Source organism: Phalacrocorax aristotelis, chromosome 2, assembly GCF_949628215.1.
Source record: "Phalacrocorax aristotelis chromosome 2, bGulAri2.1, whole genome shotgun sequence".
Taxonomy (NCBI): Eukaryota; Metazoa; Chordata; class Aves; order Suliformes; family Phalacrocoracidae; genus Phalacrocorax; species Phalacrocorax aristotelis.
Genome location: NC_134277.1, coordinates 43001899 through 43022988, shown reverse-complemented (window position 1 = coordinate 43022988; position 21090 = coordinate 43001899). Strand labels below are relative to the sequence as shown.

The window sequence follows — 21090 nt, the reverse complement described above, 5'->3', positions numbered from 1 at the left end:
GCAAACCCCCTCCTTGCCTACCTCACCGTCCCAGGTGCCTCTGTACAACAAGCGTGAGGCTCTGGATGTGGAAGGTCACTCAATGGATGATGTGGATGATGGTCCATCTACACCAGAGGTATTGCCAAGGTCAGAAAGGCCTACTCCCTGTACCACCACTGAATTTTAGGAAAGCAATCTTCTAGCTCTTCAAGGAGAGAGTCAATAGGAAACCACCTGCAGGGACAAGGGAGCAGAACAGATCTTTAAGGATGCTCTCCATAGAGCGCAAGAGCTCTAGATTCTCAGGTGTAAGAAATCAGGAAAGGAAGGCAAGAGACTGGCATGGATGAGTCAAGACCTGCTGGTCAAACTAAAGGGCAAGAAGGAAATGCACAGGCAGTGGAAGCAGGGACAGGTATCCTGGGAAGAGTATAGGGCTGCTGTCCAGTTGTGTAGGGATGGGGTCAGGAAGACCAAGGCACACCTGGAGCTGAACTTAGCATGGGATGCAAAGAACAAAAAGAAGGGCTTCTACAGGTACGCCACCCACAAAAGGAAGGTCAAAGAAAGCATACCCCCCTGCCCCAACAAGCAGGACTGGCAAACTGGGAACAACAGATGAGAAGACTGAGGTACTCAACAACTTCTTTGCCTCAGTTTTCACTGGCAACCTCTCTTTCCACACCTCTTGAGTGGATGGTCCATATGACGGGGACTGGAGGAGCAAAGTCCCTCCCACTGTAAGAGACCAGGTTCATGACCACCTGAGGAACCTGAATGTACATAAGTCAATGGGACCTGACAAGATGCAGCCCAGGGTCCTGAGGGAATTGGCTGATATAGTTGCCAAGCTACTCTCCATGACATTTGAAAAGTCTGGCAGTCACTGAAGTCCCTGGGGACTGGAAGAAGGGAAACATTGCACCCATTTTTAAAAAAGGTAGAAAGGACGACCCTGGGAACTACCAACCTGTCAGCCTCACCTCAGTGCCAGGGAAGATCATGGAACAGATCCTCCTAGAAGCTATGCTAAGGCACATGAGGACAGCGAGGTGATCCGAGACAGCCAGCATGGCTTTACATGGGCAAGTCCTGCCTAACCAACCTAATGGCCTGCTATGATGGAATGACTACATCAGTGGCAAGGGAAGAGCTACAGATGACATCTGTCTGGACTTCTGTAATGCCTTTGACATGGTCCCCCACAACATCCTTCTCTCTAAATTGGAGAGAGATGCATTTGATGGGTGGACTGTTCGGTGGATGAGGAACTGGTTGGATGGTCACATCCAGAGGGTAGTGGTCAATGGCTCAATGTCCAGATGGAGATCGGTGACAAGTGGTGTCCCTCAGGGGTCCATACTGGGACCAGCACTGCTTAATATCATCATCAATGACATTGACAGTGGGATCAAGTGCACCCTCAACAAGTTTGCAGATGACACCAAGCTGAGTGGTATGGTTGACATGCCTGAGGGACGGGTTGTCATCCAGAGGGACCTGGACAAGCTGGAGAAGTGGGCCCGTGTGAAACTCATGCAGTTCAACAAGGCCAAATGCAAGGTGCTGCACCTGGGTTGGGGCAACCTCAGCATCCATACAGGCTGTGGAATGAAGGGATTGAGAGCAGCCCTGCGGAGGAGGACTTGTGGGTACTGGTGGATGAAAAGCTGGAAATGACCTGGCAACATGCGCTTGCAGCCCAGAAGGACAACCGTATCCTGGGCTGCATCAAAAGCAGCGTGGCCAGCAGGTCGAGGGAGGTGATTCTCACCCTCTGCTCTGCTCTGGTGAGACCCCACCTGGAGTCCTGCATTCAGCACTGGGGTCCACAGCACAGGAAAGACATGGAGCTGTGAACCAGGTCCAGAGGAGGGCCACAAAAATGATCCGAGCGCTGGAACACATCGTCTTATGAGGAGAGGCCAAGAGAGTTGGCGTTGTTCAGCCTGGAGAAGAGAAGGCTGCGGGGAGACCTTATTGTGGCCTTTCAGTACTTACAGGGGGCTTATTAGAAAGATGGAGACAGACTTTTTAGCAAGGCCTGTTGTGACAGGAAAAGGGATAATGGTTTGAAACTAAAAGAGGGTAGATTCGGACTAGATATTAGGAAGAAATTTTTTACAATGAGTGGTGAAACACTGGCAACTCTCAGGTTGCCCAGAGAGGCTGTGGAGGCCCCATCCCTTGAAACATTCAGGGTCAGGCTGGATGGGTCTCTGAGCAACCTGATCTAGTTGAAGATGTCCCTGCTCACTGCAGGGGGGGTTGGAATGGATGACCTTTAAAGGTCCCTTCCAACACAAACTAGTCTATGATCCTAAGAATGAGAGACCTGGGCGCAATGAGACTACCGCAGCTCACAGGGTCAGGTAGCTGGAAAAACTGTTTTAACTCACAGCGCCAGAAGTGAGAGGGTGAGAAATCATGACTTCTCCATAGAAGAAGAACATTTCAGAAAGACCAGAAAAAAACTCTAATTTTTATTTTTTTAGGTGTTAGTGAGGAAGGAGATGACTACAGCACATGAGGGGAACCCAAGGCTGCATCTCACCTCAACGGGACTTGAAAAGAAGAACTGGCAAGCTAATGAACTTCAAGGCTTACTATTCCCAGTAGGATTTAAAGACTACCTGAAGGAGGTATTCCCACCTGGGGTTAGGCAGACACAAAGCTCTCAACACCTTAAAGCTGGGCCTGGATTATGTCCATCTCAGAGAAGCAGCATCTCAAAGGTCAAGATAAAAAGGTGCAAGTGTACTTTTTTCCCTGCAATTTCAGCTTATTGCTTATAGACTACATGGGAAAAATAAATCCAGAGACCATATTGCCTGTTTTGTATTTTAATTAAGTAAGTGCCTGGAACTGAGTAATAGGGGTTTTTTCCACTGCCTTCTCTTGCTAGCTGCCCAAACACGGGCCTTTCTATAACCATGTCACGGATCAAGATATTCATTAGAAACAAACAAAAACCCCACTGGCACATAAGCTAATTAAAATGTCTCTACCAATTTCACCTTTGCTTTTTCTTCTTAGAAACGAATACATTCTCATTTGACACAAAACCCTGTATTCTGTAATCCCAATCTCTCTCCAGCCACCCGTGGTTCTTTTGCCATTACAGCATATGACATTTCAGAGAGGCTCTGATGTTGCCCAGACTGGACTCCATTCATTGTGGGCAATTCGTTAGTGTCCAGTTTACCCAGTGCTCTCTGCATCATTTTAGTGTTATGAATGGCTATGGTTAACCTGCTGCTGTTTGCTCCTTAGAAAAGGAGTTTTTTGGGGCGTGGCATTTTTGCTTGGTTTGTTGGTTTTGGTGGTTTTTTTTTTCCCAATACTCTAAAAAAGTACAATACTTTTTCAACCCTCTAGAGCTGTAAACCGTCTTTTAGTTGCTGTACTGGGTCTGGCTGGGATGGAGTTAATTTTCTCCATAGCAAACCATACAGTGCTTTGCTTTGGATCTGTGGCTGAAACAGAGTTAAAAGCCCACCGATGTTCTGGCTATTGCTGACCAGGGCTTGCACAGCAGCAAGACCTTCTCTCATGCCCACTCTGCCCTGCAGCACCCTTGCCCAGTGAATAAGCTGGGGGTGAGCATGATGCTGGGAGGTGACATAGCTGGGACAGCTGACCTGCACTTATCAAAGGGATATTCCAGATCATAAGATGTCATGCTCAGCAACAAACACTCAGGAAACGGAGGAGAAAAGGGAGACATTCATGGTTGTGGTGTTTGTCTTCCCAAGTAAGCACCATGCATGCTGGTGCCCTTCTTTCCAGGCAGCAGCTGGATATCTGCCTACTGATGGGAAGTAGTGAAGGAATTCCTCTTTTCGCTTTGCTTAAATGCACAGCACTTGCTTTTCCAATTAAACTGTCATTATCTTGATCTACGAATCTTCTCGCCTTCTTTCTATTTTCTCCCTGCCTCATGGGAGAGGGGAGTTAGCGAGCAGCTGGGTGAGCATTTAGCTGTTAGCCAAGGCTAACCCAACTCAAAGCTACAACTGCCAAAAATTTTCTTCTTGACCTCCTTCTTCATCTCTGGTTATCTTCTGTTTAATCTAATCCATATTAATTTAGCAGATCAAAGAAAAGTCTTGACATAACAGCTGACTGTTAGCATCACTGCATGACTGGAATCACAACAGATTTATGCAAAGTCAGTGGCTGAAGTTGGATGTCCTCCTTAGGCCAACCTCACCCTCTCTAATCCATAGAATGAATTTAATGTTGCAATTTATAAGAATTATTTCAGGAAATCCTTAGAAAAAGGGAGGACAATGACAGTACAGATGTGACATAACCACCTAGACTTATATGTATCTACTTCCACTTCCACCCATGACAACAGAAATTATATCAGAACTGCAAGACCCCTGATTGATCCAGGCGGCAGTAACACAATCAAGTTGTTCGGTGATGGACAGGATACCGGCAGATGCCAGAGATATGACCCTTAAAGATGTGAAGTTGCTCACATCTTCACAAAATGAGCATAAAAGCATTAATAAACCAAAATTACTTAGGGCATGAGGGAGAGGGCTGCTGGATTTTATCTTCAGATCGACAGTGATTTGCTAGTGACTTCAGGAAAGTCATTTGAACTCCATCTGACTCAATTTTTCCATTTGTGAAATGGAGATCAACATGCACTTCCATTTTAAGAAAAGTGAAATACTCAAGGCTGGCAACATCATTAAATGTAGGTAACTAATATCTATTAGTACTTGGTGTATGCGATCAACCCTTTAAGCGGTTTTCCTGGGGGTAAGGGGAAACATGACTTACGGTTCAGTACAGATAACAACTTCATTTCAGTAGCCATTCAGAAAATGCTCCTAAATGAATTCCACACCCCAAATCAATTCAATGCCTAAGAAGAAAAAAAAATCCACTGAAAAATAAGCCAACATATTCCAAGAAGGCTGTTTTATCTATCTGATATGTTTCCTGCATCTCATGGTGATTTACAGTAATAGGTAATAACCAGTGTACATTATATCTAGTTTTTAATAACCACACTTCCATTATATTTCATTTCCCAAAGGGACTATTTGTGGTTTTTTTCATATCTTTAACTGTAAAACTGTAAACTGCTATAATCAAGCATTGCTTTCTCATGTATTCTGGACATCCTCAGTTGATTATAATCACTGCCTGCTGAACTTCTCTTCAAAATGTTAATCATGAAATTAAAAAAAATTTATATTATTACATTAAGTCCTGCCCCATTCATTCACTCTTCTTGTCTTAACCCAGGAGACCCAGAATATGAAGAATTGTAAAGAAAATCAGAAAAGAAGAAAAAAAACAGAAGAAAAAAGAAAAAAGGAAAAGAAGAAAGAAAATAAGAGAAAAGAAGGAAAAAGAAAAAAGAAAAGAAGAACAAAGAAAGAAAAGAATAGAAAATATTAAAAATAAGGGGGGGGGGGGGGGGGGAGAAGAAAAGCCAAAATCTGTCTTTGAGGATGACAGAGCTAGAGAAGACAGTTGAAAAAAGTCAAAGCACATGCTTCTCCCTGGCATCTGTAAAAGAGTTGTAGGCTCTGAAAGTATGTTTTGAGGTACTTGTACAACATTCCCAGTTACTCTGGATAAAATAAAGCATTGCTTTTCTGGGAACTAGGGACTTGCTCCCATGACCACCTACCAGCAGAAGGACTAGGAGGGGAATAGATCTTAGAAGGTGTCAACAAAAATGAATGCATACGTGTGTAAATCAAACTGCAAGGTCAGCCGGACTTTTCAAACTGAACCCACGTTTAAGGAAACTGTTAGGTTCAGGAGTACCCCCTGACTGAAAAGTGACTGAAAGGGTCACTGGATGGGGATATACTACCTGATAACTTCCACAGAGGCATATTGAGCAGTCTCTTACACAGTATTTCAGAGATTTCCAGATTTCCAGCAACAAAACGGTGTCGTGTTGGGAAGAACTAAAACACTTGGTTTCACTTACTCCCAGCACAAAGGCCACATCCATACACACACACACACAAGAGGTCTTAGTTTTCTCTGCTTTAATATGGAAAGCTAACAGAACAAACTAACAAAAACCAAAGCCCAGCGTGGCCCATCACCCTAGCTTTATCTGTACAACCAAAAGGCTGGCTATAACTGCATCCAGAAGAGCAAGACACAACCACAGCCTACTTGAAAGTAAAGTTCTCCTTAGGAAAGAGAGCTTTAGTGGAACACATAGAACTTAACTCTGTCAAAAATCTCTCTGTCCTTTAACTGGACGCTGTCACCAGAGGTAATTAAAATTTCTCAGCTTCCTCTCAGAAGAAGCAAGGGATGAGTATTTGCAATGAAGATCTAGGAAAACTGCACATAGGGAAAGTTGGCCAGCTGAAGTTCAGTCAGTTGGAAAGTAAAATCAATGAACTAAAAGCATTATTAATTGATACAACTGAATACAGACAGAGGCAAAACTACTGACAGAACAGAGGAGATAAAGCAGACAAACCATTATCACCAATAGTAAATAACACTGAACCAAACAGATATGATCAAAGTAGCATGTACATAAGTACCAGTGATATTACTTCTGAATTTGATTTATTTTATCTTAAGTTACAGTGTATATCATTTAAGCAAGCCAGTTCCTTCCAGGTACCTTGCTAATACCCCCTTAACAGAAACAAGACTGGATGCCCAGACAGTAACAGAGTAAATGAAAAGGCAAGAAAACCCTAACTAGATAGAAAGGCACTATGAACTCAGGATAGCTAACAAACAAATTTCCTATATATAGCAATGCAAGACACCACTGTCACAATACAGTCTGGCCTACCATGAACACATGGCATATATTTTTCCGCAGAACCTGGATTAATGAAATTCTCCACATACATAAATGATAAGAATTCAAATTATGGCAAGTTCCTCACTTCTCCCATTAAAGTCCCTTCCCTTTTCCTCTCCCATTTATGGTTACAGTGTGCATACTTAAGGAACAGCTATAGACCTGATGCCTGTGGACCAGAGACCAGCCCCAAGAAGTGCCTGCCTGTGAAGCAGCATTGCCTTTCTCCTTCTCTGATGCGTCTAATATACCTGGTTTAGAGCCCTGCTTCAGAAAGACAGGTCTATAAGGAAATTTTATCTAATGGAAACAGTGCTGTCCATGAGGTGGTCTTACTATACTTTACTCTAAGTAAGTATTGATCCAGAGAGGTATCAGGTAGGACGATGGTTCTGACTTCAGGAAAACCTGAGTTCCTAATAACTGTTGAGGACTAATAACTCAATATTATTTATCATCTGAAAATGGGTATCATGCCCAAGGCTTTAGCCAAGTTTCTCTTCTGGCAATAACAGCCTCCAAATTCCCCCTGCAGCTGCAACTGCATGTCCTGCTTGCATCTGTTTTCACATCCCAGTCTGTGGTCTACTTTGATAACTCTATGTAGAGCATTTACAAACACAGTAAGGAGAATATACATCATGAGAACAACTATATACAGCAAGCGTTCTTTGGGCATGAAATGGAAAACATAGGGAAACATACTAAATATACTTTTAATTGCAACTGATTTAACCACAGCTAAGTCCAGCTCAGCCTTTATGGACCACGCCCACAATTCTCAGTATTCAGTAGCTGTCGTGTAAAAACTCACACGTCTCAAGAAGGCAGAATATATTCTCTCGTGGTCCGCGTCAGTTAATATCCAACACCCCCAAACAGTACACTTGCCTACTACTAAGTTATCGCTGTAATATAAAGTCAGTTCTGGCAATTTTACTGAAGCTGACCAAAACCACGCATTGTTACATGACTGTAACACCTTTAGTGGGGCAATGAAAGAAGCTCATTCACTGTCAGCTTAATAGTTCTGTATAACCTACGAGACCAGTGGCAGTATGCTCCCCGCCTGCGAGGTGGATGCACTCCACTGTAACACAATCATTTGCCTTTTATTTCTTTGACTATGGATGTTAAAACCCTAAACACAAGAAAGGTAAAATTCCCCATAAAGTACCTTACAGAAGCAACAGCACTGATAATAAGGTACTTACTGGATATGGTTAATTATCTCATTTTATTTTTACTATTAAATGTTTTCACAGAAATTAATAAGGATACGTATTCCTGTTAGTCCTGAAATAATTTGTAAAATATACAGTATTCCACTAACATTTCTGAGAATCTGAGACTAAAACTGGAAAAAAAAATCTGTCCTGGCTTTGTGGCTTTCCTACCAAAAAAGATCATTTAAAAATGAGTGCTGTGAACTTCATAACTATGCTGTGTTTCTTGTCATGCTGGGATTAGTAATAGCAGTGCTATCAAATATTACTGTGCAATAAAACCTGTGGTTTGCATTTAGATTACATTTGATTTCTTCATGTGGAAAATGCATGCTCTAATTTTCCTCTTACAGTAAAATTGATAATACATAGAATACAACATCACAGCAGATGACACAGTCTACAAGGTAGGCATGACTTGTTTTATAGTCATAAAGCTTGTACTTCTGGCTGTGATTTTATGAGCCAGGCATACAAAAAGAGTACAAAAGAAAAGGTATTTATAAATAAAGGCATACAACAGTAAATAGGAAAGGAGACCAAGTTACAGAACAGATTGAACTGGATATAATCAGAACCAAACAGCTTTCACAGAAACTGCAACTTAGCACTTGGATACCTCACCAGTCAATAATGCAGGTACAGCAGCCTTCTTTAACAAAAGAAGGCAATTCTAGGCAGGAAGAAAAAGGATGTAAATAGGACGGGCAGCATCCTCACCAGGCAAAAAAAAAAAAAAGAAAAAAAAATACTTTTAATATATGCTGTTAAAGCTCACAATATCATAAACAGGCCCCTCACCTCTCCCCCTTCTTCCACAAAGTAGAAATCATCTATTGCTATTTTTTTAATACTAGGTAGTCTAGCAAATATTCATTTCAGTGGTATCTTTTACAATATGTCTCAGAGAAGCTTCTATAAACATCAAGGATCTTATTAGCTAAAAAAAAAAGGAGGTGCACACCGCATACGGTCTCCATGGGGACACTGTAGATGGTAGGAGCTGTGAACAGAGCACTTCCATCACAGAAAGGCAATGGGGAAGAATTGTACAATAAGGAATGGAGCAGAGAGCTCATTAGCATGTAAAAACCATAGCTCTATATATACTGTTATATTTTTGTGTGTCGTCACATTAACAAATTGATGTTTATTAGCCATGATTTACTGAATCAAGCACAGCAGAACGGGGCACTAGCTGAAGCAAAGCAGCTGGATGTAAAACTAATGCAAACAGCTAAGAGGAGAGCAATGTCTTAACTGCTTCTCTGCATAGCTTGATCCACCAGCCAACAGATGAATTGATTACACATCATAGCAAAAATTTAACCTTTTGCTACGCTGTAATAATTCCTGAATAAATACAAAACATGGTCAAGCTTGACAAACTGATATATGACGAGTTGCAAAACAATTCCTCGCTTCCACCGAGGATGGTGCTGCCAGTGTTAAAAGAAATTACTGTTGCACAATGCATTAGTGTTCTTACATTCAGGCCAACCATGAAAAATCACGAACTGCAAATGTATTAATTTTTAACTGTTTGTGTCTACTTCAAAGTATACATTTTTCTTGCTCAATGTTATCACCACATTATCTTACTCATCTGAACTCACACTGCTTTCCACTGAAGTCTCACTGTGGTGTGTGCCACTGTCCAAAGAAACGAAATCTTGACTGCACGAAGCCAATGATAACACCGTGCTTAAAGCTCAAAATTTCAGCAGAAGTGTAAATTCTCAACAGAAACCACTACGAGTTAGTCTCCCCACAATGCTCAAACCCTGACTTGCATCCACGTGGTTGCATGGGCTTTGTATCTGGCTTATGAAGAAGACCGGTATCAGGAGAAAGACGCTTTAACTATGTATCATGAACAACACGTGTTAATGGCTTAAGGACTGTTATGCTTCTTTGCTTTTTCTTTTTTATCCTAAAGGTATTTTGCTCATGAAGAAAAGAAAAAGAAGAATCAAAGCTTTGGACTTTATTTCTCTTCTTGGAAGAGAAAAAAAAACACCAGACAAAAGCTGTGTAAAATGTAGCAGCTCCCATAGACAGCAGCAGATGAAGCTTCTTTACCATTTTAGTATAGCCCCGACTCCCTAAATTCGAGGTTCACGTTAACCAAAATTAAAACTCACTGCAGAGTTCCAAGTTTCATGTGTTTCTTTTCATTGCTCTTGTGCAAAATTTACTTTGGCACAATATAGGAGTGCATTATTAATCAGCATAGGTTTGTTTGAAAAGTAGGCTCTATTTATTCAGAGGTAGGACTGACTCCAAATCCAGGCTTTCTTTTCTACATGGAATGCGAGAGTATCAGATTTGGTATTTGATTTTTCAGCTCAGCTGTGAGAGATGAAATGAACTTTGGAAAAAAACAGAGGTAGCGTCTACATGGTAACAGAAAAAGAAACCACATGATTCTTTTTTGTGGTTTCAGGTATCAAAGTGAAAAAGTCCAATCTCTCTAACCACACCCTTTACAGGAAAATCTCAGAGCAGCTGAAGACAGTGACGCTTTACTATTGGCATTAAACGAATCCGGTCTCACCCACCCATGATCAAAAAAAGACACCATCATTTCAAAATCACAGTTGCTTTCTCTCAACTTTTGCAGTATTTTCAGATTTATACCTCCCTTGTTTATTCTCATACTGCAGTCAATTAGCATCTATAACATAGCCAGCTGAGCAGATCTGTGCAATTTTAGCATGAAGTCTTTAAAACCACTATGCTTTACAAGTTATTTTGATGAAAGGGGAGCAGGAACTAGTAAGCATGAAGTTTAAGGAAACAGAAGCAGCTTGTAGGAGGATTTGCTAATGCAGTTTATTGCTGTTACTTCTCACATCTGAAAAGATAATGCCTCCGAAGACTCCAATGAAAATGCAAATAGATGTTCTTGGGAGACAGTACAAAGCCAAAGGCAAGTCACAAAGTCAGATGACTCATTCTTAAGGATTTCATCACAAATAAATCCACCAACGTCTCAACAGTGTCACACTAACGTAAGTGTAAAATCAGCACCTAATTGTCCAGTGCTGCTGGATAAAGAGATGGGGGAATCACACAAAGATTTTCATGACATGAGTCTTTTCCATAAACGTGTGCATGAAACCAGAAGATTAAATCCCCTATGAGAAGTCACAATACTACCTACCAGGCAGTGATAACCTCTCAGTGGTCACAATAAGTATGCTTGTTGCAACCACCACACAGAAAGAAAAGGCATCCACGCTTGAGTGATTCTGCAGAGAAAGGTGCCTACACCTAACACAACAGGAAACCTGTTCAAGAATAGCTAATTTGTGTGAAACTACGACTGCAGTAATGCTGTTAGAAGCAGTGAAAACTGTGAAAATCCTCTGAATTAAGTGTTGACTGAGCAAGTTAAAGCTTTAGGTAGGCATCTCTCAACCCATCCACCCACCCACATACCTGGGGGTGGTATCCCTGTGATAAATTGCATTTAACACGCACCTGCACTCTGCCTGCTAATCCATCCTCACCTTGGCTACTTCTCGCATTACAAATCTCTGAGGCACTTCAAACAGCCGCCTTCTGTGAGGAAGAATTTCTCCTCAAAAGTGTATTGGCGAGAAGCCAGGAAAGATTTACGTTCACCTATACTGCAGTTCAACTTGGTTAGAAATAGGATCTTTAAATTCTTAGAAAACTAGTTTTCTATGGATTTTCAGGATTACTACTATTTCTAGCAGGTGGAAATCCTGGATTTCTAACAGTAAAAATCACAGGTTAAGTCTCTAAGTAGTAAGCGACTCAGAGATCCATATATATGGATCATACACAGTTGAGGGTGGTGAAGCCCTACAGATCCTGACAAAGAGACAACATGCACAGCTACTCTTGATTCACCTTCAGGCAAGACCACCACTTCCTCAAGCTGGATTGACCCATCACACGACTGCCCCTCTGACAGCTAAAGGTCCATTACAAAGCACCTTGCCAACCACCAGCTGCATGGAAAATGGAGGCCTCAACACAGGGAACAGACCCTTCAGTTGTTGAGTATCAAGAAAACTTGGAGTGTTCTAAAGGTGCAAATTAAAGCTGCAATAAATTTATGGAGGAAATGCTAAATTTTTTTCCTCAAAACACTGCGGGTACTCTGTATTTCATGACACAACAACTTAGAAAGAATCCAATACTTATTTCTTGCCTTCAAACTGCATGCTCTGTGGCAGCAGGGAGAAGTGCTTGGAGCACTACCAGAGGTCCACAGAGACGTCCACCCAGGCCCAGAGTGCTCACGGTGTACCTCCTTCGGCAGGCAAGAAACATTTCTGCCTCAAGATGAGAAAAAGAAGGATTTTGTGTGAAGGCCAGTTTATTATTATTATTATTATTATTTGAACTCCGGCTGGGCACCAGGACTGGACCTTGAATAAATTGTGCCAGGATATATGCTCAAAGTTAGCTTCCCTGGCAACTCTGCGCAAACAGAAATCAGCAGGAGTCCAGCATGTAGAACAGTTTCTGAATCGGGTCATTAATCTGTACAAGCAGAAAAACCTACCCAACAAACACATTAGCAGTCATCACACTCTGGGTTACAAGGCTGAAATATCATGCAAACTGATGCACATCTCATGCCTCCTTGAGTTATGGAGGAAGGCATAAGCAGCCTACAGGGGAGAGCACAGAAAGGTACAGATGTGTGCTTTTGGTGAGGAACAATGGAATAGCACAGATTTATTTAGTCAATATGATGATGATGTGGTATTATTGCCTCTGTGACAGCATGCAAAGTCTTCAGAGATGGTCAAATCCTGAAATGGTTTGGCTCTAAAAACACGGATGTTGCCACAAAAATCTTTGCCACCTTGAAACAAGCACGCAAAACTGTAAGAGCAGATGATGATTCAAGCTTTTAAGTACACAGAGACACATAGATTAGCCACAAGCATCTTTTTTCCATCCAGTTGTTTGATGATTTATCAATAAACTAAACCATCTCCACCTGCTGTCCAGTCAATAGCTGACTCACTCATTATATGATTCCCTCCAGGTCTTCTGGGAGGACAGTGGCCTGAGGTCTTGATTTCAAGGACAGAACAATAGTTTTTTCAGAGTTATACAGGATGTTATTGCTTAATAACAGTGTAAATAAAGCAGAGATTAAGAGTCCTTTCCATTTTGATGCTACTGGAAAATACAGAAGAGGCTTTACTTTGGGCTCAAACCAGAAACCGGTGGGTGGGTTTTGGGGTTTTTTTGTTTTTTAAATAGCGATAGTACTGCAGGAATGAAAGGATTTCACCTCTTTAGTCCCTAAATAAAACCTAACGCTCTCTTTAAAGCAACCACAAACAGGACAGACCTAAGTGGGGCAGAAAGACATCTCTCTCGCACACTGAATCATGAAAACACTCATTATTTACACCAACCCAGAAAAGAACCACATATGAGGCAAGTTACAAAAGCCAGAACAGCCCTACATTTATCATCTAAATGCATAGCTATATAACTGACAAACGAGATCTGAGTTAACTCTGGCTGTCAGATCTTCAGGATGATGCACAAAGTAACAGGGACTAAGAAAAGTGAGAGGGAGACGAGCTCAGGGGAGGGAAGAAGGGCTGGCTGAGCGATGCACCTGCTCCCTTGCTTCCCTTTTCCATTTTGCATAGAGAAATCTGCACAGATACAACTCTTAAGTGGACATTATACTTATGCTTTTTTACCATGCCATGACTCTAAAGATCATCTGGTGGATGTAAAATACTACACTACTACTTAGAAGCATTTCTGCACTACCAGCTGGTGTAGAAGGGCCCTTGCACAGGTAGGAATCTGACTTTGTATCCCTAGCTTTAGAAGTTACTTAGCTGTGGTTTTTCTTTCCCTATGTATGATAAAAACACAATGAAAAGGCTTGGTAGGAGAGTGTGTTTAAGTAAAAAAAAAACCACCCTAATTTTTAGATAGATATATTGAAATATACAAATTATAAAATTTTATAAATGCAAATACATATTAAAAACTTTGTGAGAACACAAACTGCCAAGTATGTGTACTGAGACTACTCTTAGTCTCGCCAGAATCCCAGAAACAATTCTTTAAGTAATGGTAGTGCAAGCTGTGCTTCGTGCTGGAGAACAGGCAGTGAAAAAAGTTTCAAGTGAGCCTGAAAGGTGCTTATCCACCAGAGTTTGCATCTGTAGCAAACGGCTCATTTAATTCAACCTCAGAGGCATTTACTCTCCTCTTTTCAACCTCAGAAAGCAGTAACCTAGCTAAAAAGGTTAGACACAGTATCATCAGTTCAGATCAAAAAGATGCCAATAAACAGCTGAGACTTCAATCTGTGCCCAGCACACTTACACAGACATGAAAACAAATACTAGATGTAATCAGTTTCAGCTATGTTATGCATTTTGAGTTGCTCTTAAAGAATTTCTGGAAGATACATATTAAACAAAAAGCTTGAAATTAAAATCAACCAGGGAAAAATTAATCTAACTGTCAAGAAGAACAGACTCAGGTTCTATGACAAACATAGATACATATTTAAAATTAACTTTAAAAATGCTTCTAACTTCAACCAATGTGCTATAAAATGATAAATGTATATATTATACACACCAATTATAAAACATTGCAGCAAGGATTAACTACACGCACAGATCTTATGAGCACCCTGGGAGTAGGATAGTAGACTAAACAAAGTCAACCAATCTTGAAATCCTACAGACATTACATTTTCCCTGTATTAAAAGGGGGAGGGAGGTGACCAGTCATTTTTGGATTTTTTTTTTTCTGAATGAGAGAGAAAATAACAAGGCAGGTACCTGAAGCATCACTAGGTTTAGTCTAGATGCGGAGTATTTACTGAAAAATTAAACCTACCTAAATCCTGCAACATCTGCTTTTATCAGAGACTCACCTATTTCCAGAAAGATGACAACCACTTATAAATCCATTTTCACAAGAAAATCATAGAAATCCTTTGGATATACAATGCTCAGTATTAAATATTTGCCACCAGCAGACACTGTTGTTAAACAAAATGGGAAGCAGCCTTCGAAAGCATCCAGATAGAAAAGCGAATCCTAGTCTCCCTGTAAATCCTGCAAAAATACATCTCGTTCACTTGTGTGGATCTCTCTATTGCAGCTGACATGGGCTTGCCCAGGGGACTAACTTGTTGTTCCATAAAGATCCTTAAATAGGCACTACTGATGAAACATTTAATCCATGCCCTGGTATCAAATGGCTGCTATTGCCAGTGACAGTGATAGAAAAATCTATTTGCCAATTAAATAACTGCATGTAAAGCTATGACTGTTTATTATGCCTTTTAACATAGTTCAGCTGGTTTGGATCATATCCAGTGAGCTTCATATTTTAGAAAAACTACATTCCATATAATTTATAAGTAACATGCTTTAAGCCTTCGGTTTTTAAATACATCTTTTCACTCATGTTGTTATGAAGTGTTTGCTTGGGCAAGGGAATACATTTTACACACAAATGCCACTTATATCATTCAACTATACATATATATGGCTTTGGACCTCTCTCTGTTGATAATGAAATTATGATTTATACTTAGAATATAAGACTGTATTTTAGTTGTTGAAAAAAAAACCACTTTAAAAGCTTGCTGTGTTTACCCTTAAATGCGAAGGACATACAAAAGCTATTATTTTTTTGTAAAACTAAGGGAATTTATTTTGATCCCATAAGTCTAATAAAACTCTGCATAAACATAACAATAAGGAAAGCTAAGATGAATAGGTGAGATGAACACTTAAGCCTGGACTTCATTTCACTTGGACTTCCATCATGCCAGGAAACAAGAAAACAAGTGAAGGGGTAGTAATTAAAAAGGCTTTGAGATTAGAGGCAGTGCTACAACCATGTGTGGAACACCATTAAAATAGGACTCAGCACTCAGTTTGACAAGGCTGTAATTTAACAAAGTACATCAGGGTGTAAGCTACAGCTCAGAGAAGCCATCTCCGCTGAGAGCAACTTAAGCATATGCTTAACTTGAAATAATCAGGTCTTAACATGTGCTTTATGTCAAGCATGAATATACTTCTTTGGGACATAGACTCTATTTTGGTTTCACTTTAATATGCGAAAAAAAATACATGCCAATATGTATAACAGTATTGAATAAGTATGACATAAAAATACTGGCAATTACAGAATACACAGCTGAAATGAAGCCCTTTCCACAAATAGTGAAAAAGACAGACCAAGGTAGGGTTTTTTTCTTTTAATCACAGGGAAGTTTATTCTTCCCTTCGACTGTAAAAAAATTATCAAATGTAAGCTAGTCTCTTACTCTTATTCCCCTGTTACCATAAATTTAGTATAAATTAATAAGAAAATATACTTAATGATTCAGAATGAACATTGATTCTTCTGCATTTTTAATTAAGATTTACATTACTGCCTGCAATGCCATTTTCAACTTTGCAACTACCTTGTCAGGATGAGTTGTAGTTTTTACTGTACCAATTTCTGGACAAAATGTTTCCATCTTAATTTATCAGATTATCAAACCAGCAGATTATAATTTATGTAAAGCACTCTTTCCATTTTCATATTCAGGCATTATTCATGGACGTTATTTACGAAATTTAGTAACCCTTTTAAAGTACATAGGCTGAAGTTGTTTGGTAGGAAGCTTCACTTAACGAGTTTTTGTGAGGCAAAATAACTGCCTTAAGTATGTCACCATACCACAGGTTCATGAGAAAACTAACTGTAGCATTACCTCTGACTGCATTAGATTTAGCCTCTAAAGTAAAAGAAAAAAAAAGTTTGTCTAGTAAATAAAGTTAATATTGTTATGTCGTAGTACAATATCTCTCTTCCTATACTTTATGGCTATTTATCTGGGAAAAAGTCCAGACTCTCAGTGCTTAAAAACTGCATTTGAGCCTCTTTACTTCCTTTATTTCTCCCTGCTGGGCAGAAATTTTTAATCGCAAAAATACCTCCTCTAAGTCCATCTAATATCCAACTTAGTTGTACTCAAATCCTAGCACTATCGCTTTGTTGTAAAAATACCTTCTGCCCAGTCACAACTGGAACCCATTAGATTTGCATCTGAACAGCAGATATTTGTGAAGGACACAAGAAGATAGCAGGAACTGCATGAACACGGAGCCCCCGAGTCCTGAAATATGTTTTTTGGGGTTCGCAGTAAGCACGCGAGCGCTGCCTCTGAGAGCTTGCAGGTGCTCTCAGGTAAGCACGTGCTTCCTCACCTGCCCTGGGTCACAGCCAGAAGGCTAGGTGCCACAAGCTCCTGGAAAAAACTATTTGCTAACATTCCTAAAAATGTTAATTTTTAAAAAATAGTTTTGAATTAGACGTTTTTTGTGGTGAATATTTGTCAAAATCTCACTAAACAGTTTAGATTTTTTAGCACATTTCTTCAACTGGCTCAGCTCTGACACACATTCAGCAAACACTTTTGGCATTCCTTATCTGTCGCATTAAAAGTTTCTCTTACAAATCAACAGCAGCAATTAAATCTTTTACTTCTTTCTCTTAGGATTCTGATCTCTAAAATCTACAATTACACTCATTTATTAGTGTATAAAATATCTTTTAAGGTACCAAATCTATCCAAATAAATATACTTCAATGCAATTAGCAATGCACAAACTATTCTTTTTTTTTTTTTTTTGATGTATCACGATGAATACATTGGCTTTAACATCTATTCTCTTGATCAGTCATTTTGAGGTGGTCCACTTTTGTTTTCCTGACTTTCACAAACATGCTTGCAGCCAGTAAGAGACTCTTCACTATGATTAATGGCCTCCCATTGGGTATACAGAAAATTTCCCAGCCTGGTTCCCTTGAGAATGCTCCACTACGTGGATTTCTACGCAAAGCTAGATTAAAAGAGGAGGAGCAATAGCTATAGTCCACCTACCCCACAGCCATCAATTATATACAGTTATAAATCAAAGTTTTCAGCCAGAACAAAGCCTAGTGTGGCAAACAAACAAGGGCGTTCACTGCAAATTGTTTTGAAGCGGAATAAAACTCTTGATAGAAACAATGGGGCAAGCAAAGCCACTGTCAATATCACTATAAAGTTCTGTTGATTTATTAAGAATTAGACACAGTGTATCCAATTACTGCTGAATTAACTTAAACAGAAAGCAGCAAGTAGAAAAATAAGCAAGGAGATGGATTTCTCTTTTCGAAGAAAAAAAATCGCGCAATTCTATATCACAGTTAATTGAAGACAGTAACGTGAATCATAAAGTATCTGTACTTTAACTCCCTATATTTGTGTTTCTTGGCTTTTGGTTTTAAGCTCTCTTTCATGAAACACTGGTATGTCTATCTCATCCATATTTCATCTCCGGTCTGTTTGTTTTCCCGGCTATCTCTGCCTCTATGCCATAGCTGATTTTGATCGGTTTGGATATTTTTAAATACCCTTCACACACAATCTGCTTTCAAACGACATAGTAGAAAAAACCACCAGGGGACACGGAGACAAAAGACTGTCAGCATCCCTCCTCACGCGTCTCTTCCCTTCTGGACAATGTGAATTATCTGCAAGGGGTTGGGTCCCTCTTTTTCAGCCGTTTACAATTCTACTTTTTGATACACAGCAATTTTTGGAAAGCCAAAGAACGAAGTATCAGTCAAAATGCAAGTATGGTGCACCCAAAAAATTCAGTTGATGTTTGCTACTGCAGCCAGTCCTCACTGCAGAACATATTTCATGTATACTCTGACTCTCTCTGAAGAAACAGATGCTTGAGGAAAGTACTCAGTAATTTTCAGCAAGACTTTAAATTCCTCAGATGTTTGTGAAAAATTAACTTTTGACAACTCTGACTAAAGCTGCACAGCCAAAGGCAAGAGTCTTCAGGACAATCTACCGTCCTGTCGGACAAACCTTGTCCTACACTCCATTTTCACTGGTCCTTCCTTGTGCTACAGTCCTCCACTGTGCAGATGTCAGCACCCCAAATTCGGAGGAAGATGGAGTTTCCATGCCAAATACTGCATCTCTGACCAAGTACGGTCACATGCAAAGTACCTCCAGACTCACACTAATGCATGCACAAGCTCCTGTTTTCTCTGCAAATCTCTCTTGAAAGAGGGCCGGTGCATTCAGTGGCGTAAAGGCACCATCCATTATGGGTTGAAGTGTTCCTAGGGACTGTGCAGAAACAAAGACTCCTTGGACACCAAGCCCCATGACCGACAGACGACAAGCGGTGCCAAAGTCTGTCTGCCAAACCACTCCTCCTTCATAGGAAAAGAGCTTTCCAAGGAAGAATTCCTGAAAAATCCAGAAAAGCACTGTGGTGGGATACTTACTCTATGCATTACCTTGCAAGATGGCCAGGCCTGATGACCAACGCGAGGCAGCTGTTGCAGGTTACTAATGCAACGAGGGAGCTTAACACTCAACCGGTGCAAGATTGGGCTATGACAGGCCATCTCATCACAGGACAGGATAAACTATACCAGCATCATTTCTAATAGACATGCTCTTAAATAATTCTGGTGATGGGAAGTTATGACAGGAGCCTCCTCCAGATCTCAATAACCTGTACCATTAGAAAGGTTTTCTATGCTTTCTGTCACTACTTTCTTCTGTCTTCAAATCATTCCTATTCAAATTATTCCTGCCTTTGCTGTGCTTCTACGTAGAACCTGTAATGCTGGTACCTCTCTCATTAGAAACTCAAAGGCATGATGCACAGAACGGTAAGTATAATACAGTATGTAAATACCCTGCCTAAGCAAAGCTGTGGTGAGTGACATGGACCGCCACCTCAAGGGCTGCTGAGCAACTCCCAGTAAAAATGCAAAGCAGTTAAGTGTGCTTAGTGTCTTGCAGGTTTGTAACATACATATCAACAGTATTGGTTATTAACAAAACAGAATTTTTTCTTCTCTTTTTTTTTTCTTTTTAAATCTTCATGGGGATAAATGACTGGCAAGGAGAGGATAGAAGTGACAATGATGGCTTGAGCTCTAACCCCAGCTCTGCTGCTGGCTCTGTACTGCCTAATTCAAAACACCTGATAATGAAAGCCTACATCCTGCAGCAACCAAATAAAATTGCGTATGACCAGTTTCTGCAAAAATGGGACCAATTAGTACATACTAGAATTTTCTTTTATTTCTCCTAGGTGTGTTCATTCTAGATAAACCTTCTCATCTTTATTAACTGATCATAATTTTTCTATTAATCAGCTTCACAGGGTCTTGCAGGTACGCGTTGCTTAATGGTCGTGAACATGAAAAGAAAAAAATTCACCTTTTATCCTTAGGTTTTTTCCCAGATTTTGTGAATCTGGAGAAGATGAAACGAAGGTGTTCATACAGGAGTTTTTTAAAAGGTACTCTCCTAGTGTTACAGAAATTATCCTTCAGAAACCTACATGATTTTCTTGACAGGTCTGTCTTCAAACAAGAATTACAAAATTTGGTATCCACAGGTTCATGATACGTACATCCCCATAAGTGCACCTCTACTCCTATCTATTTCCACACTAATAAAAAAAGACATTTGCCAAAATACAGGAAAGGGGTATGATTCTTTCTCAGTTTCTGATGGTAAAATTAAATCCTATCTGTTCTCAAACAGTAACATAGGTGTAAGAAAAACATTTTTTCCTGAATAATTTTGAAACTTGCAATAAGCAATACTTTCTCACACCAAACAAGTGCATTGCAATTTCATCTTCCTTGTGCCCTGTTCAATAAGCAGCACAGCCAGTGCAGCATTGTTTCCGTTTTCCACTTTGTGCAGCTCTTTGGGAATGACGCACATCTTACACGGTCCTCAAAATTATGAAATTACTGACCTATAGCCCTCAGATGTGAAGGAGATCCATGGGCACCACCACACTACCCCGCACTGAGAGGGGATGCTACAGCTGGTGCCCGCCCTGTGAAATTTGGCTGGAATAAACATTCACTTCATGACACATGAAAATGCCACCATGTTAGCAGTTTTAATCGGATTACACTGATACTGTTGAGCCTGAAGTTTCAACTACATTACCAATTTTTCCCATGTCACTT

At 40.3% G+C, this 21090-nt stretch overlaps 1 protein-coding gene across 5 annotated transcripts in view; it reads right to left on the bottom strand.

Moving 5' to 3' along the window:
- RARB (retinoic acid receptor beta) overlaps positions 1 to 21090 on the bottom strand; it is a 337838-nt gene that overhangs the window by 217144 nt on the left and 99604 nt on the right. For 4 of the 5 annotated variants that reach the window (XM_075083266.1, XM_075083264.1, XM_075083263.1 and 1 more), the window contains one exon: positions 4783 to 4867. The exons of the other annotated variant lie outside the window; for it this stretch is intronic. The gene's annotated coding sequence lies outside the window, so the exon portion shown is untranslated. The remainder of the gene's footprint in view (positions 1 to 4782; positions 4868 to 21090) is intronic. 5 annotated transcript variants of the gene reach the window in all.